General features: G+C 37.5%; 1 long non-coding RNA gene across 1 annotated transcript in view; it reads right to left on the reverse strand.

Annotated features, from left to right (window-relative positions):
* LOC106875706 (uncharacterized) overlaps positions 1-2034 on the reverse strand; it is a 30156-nt gene extending 28122 nt beyond the window's left edge. Inside the window, exon 1 of the long non-coding RNA XR_001410152.2 lies at positions 1925-2034. This is a non-coding gene — a long non-coding RNA (uncharacterized LOC106875706). The remainder of the gene's footprint in view (positions 1-1924) is intronic.
* Positions 2035-2325: the final 291 nt, after the last annotated feature.

Consider the following 2325-nt stretch of genomic DNA (forward strand, 5'->3'; position numbering starts at 1 on the left):
ATTCACTAGACAAGACTTCCCTTTCTACTCTCAACTTCCTCTTCAGGTGATACTTGAAGAAGTTGATGAGAGATTGCCCAGAGAGGAAAGTCTTTGTCTCTAGACCTTTCAGACGCGTCCACCATACACATTCTTTCGTCATAGCCACAAGTACGATGAAAATAGCTCTTCCTTCCCGTTTAAAGGAAGGAGGCGCGACAATATTCACGATAGACTCGGCTGATAGACCGACTCGTCCCACACGCGATAGCAGTTGTTCGACATAGATAGATAGATAGATAGATAGATAGATAGATAGATAGAGAGATAGAGAGAGAGAGAGAGAGATAGAGATAGACAGATAGAGATAGATACAGAGATACAGAGATACAGAGATAGACAAGCAGACAGACAGAGAGATACATACATACATACATACATACATACATACATACATACATACATAGACAGCATTATATTTTATCAGATGTACAATTACATGTATACTATCAGTGTAATTATAGATGTGTCCTGCTGAGTTAAGAGGTTAGAAGAGTGGGAAGATGTCCATGTCTGCTCACGACTACACGGGCCCTAAAACAATTTGAGAAAGAATGGTACATGCCATCAAGTCGCACACAGAATCGAGTGTGACTTGTTGGAACAACAATCCAGGTCTGACATGGATATGTTGTTATATTATGTGTGTACTTTATCTTTTAGCTTTTACTTGTTATCATCATTTGACTGTGGCCATGCTGGAGCACCACCTTGATGGATTTGGTCAAACAAATCAATCCCAGGATGTTAAACCTGACACTTATTCTGCTAATGTCTTTTGCCAAACGTCTAAAGTGCAGGGACATAAAGAAACCAACGCGGGTTGTCAAGTGGAGGTGGAGGACAAACACACACACACTCAAATATGCACATGCACACACACACACACACACACACACACACACATACAATGGGCTTCTTTCAGTTTCCATCTACCAAACTCACTCACAAAGCTTTGGTTGACCTGGGGCTATAGAAGAAGACACTTGCCCAAGGTGCCACACAGTGGAACTGAACACAAGACTACATAGTTAAGATGCAGGCTTCTTAACCATACAGTCACTCCTGCATCTGTCATACTCATGACAACATATGTATAACAGTATGTTATATTTCTAATAATACAAGAGTGGGGACTGCAAAGTTTCTGCCTTTAAGGGCATCACGAAAGGCCTGGTTGGAGGCCCAACATTCCAAGTTCTTTTACAGATCTTAGAAAGACCGCTGCAATAATTGTGTGGATCTGTTTGTTATATTACTCTCATTCAGTTCTGTTCTGACTCAGTATTCAACTGAGTCTGGTGACTTTGCCTTGTTTAGTAAATGTATTTGTATTTTGTTAATTTGTACAAATAATAGTTTTTCTAATTGGTATATTGCTTTGTTTTGAACATGAATTTTTGGGTTCTGCTTTAATTAGCATGTATTTTTGAGTATATATTGCTCACATATTCACTCCATTATGGGTTAGCTGCAGACAGGTTGGTTGGCATTCAAGTGGCATTCAAGTAAGTTGATAATTCTGTATTGAGACATAACAATGTTGAATAAAATCATAATTAACTGATCCTCCTGTATTTTTTTTCACCCAAAGCCAGGAGCTTTCCAGCACTGCCTCGTATAGACATTCTATTATGTATACAACATAACAAAAATGGAAACCGCTCGTAATGATCTCCTCATCTTCCAGAGCAAGAGAAAGCATAACATTTTAAAAGATAAGATAGATAAATAAAAGCAAATTAAAGAAAGTAAATTATAGAAATAGCAGAAGAACCTTCCACAAATAATTACAACTTAATAGAAGAAAAATTATATGAAAAATATAGACAGCAATCAAAGGACAATTGCACTGCAAAAGAATATTCCAAGACTAAACACCAACCGAGATATGAAGACAATAAGTTTCTCCACACTGTGTACAAGCATTGAAGTATTACCATTCTGCTTTGGTACTCCATTCACCCGGCATCGAATTCCAAGGTTTTCTATATCTGAAGAACAAAGCAATTCCATATAAAATTATTATATTATCATTCCTCTCCTTTTCCTCTCTCTCTCTCTCTCTCTCTCTGTCTCTCTCTCTTTCTTTCTGTATCCTTGTAGATGCATATGTACACACACACACGCGCGCACACACACGCGCGCACACACACACACACACACACACATAAAAAAGATAAAAGATATATATATGTATACTTGTATGTATATATGTGTGTGGGAACATCCATATATACAAATAGATACATGTGTATTTATGTGCGTATATATATATATATATAT

The sequence above is a fragment of the Octopus bimaculoides genome, chromosome 22 (assembly GCF_001194135.2).
Source record: "Octopus bimaculoides isolate UCB-OBI-ISO-001 chromosome 22, ASM119413v2, whole genome shotgun sequence".
In the NCBI taxonomy this organism is placed as follows: domain Eukaryota; kingdom Metazoa; phylum Mollusca; class Cephalopoda; order Octopoda; family Octopodidae; genus Octopus; species Octopus bimaculoides.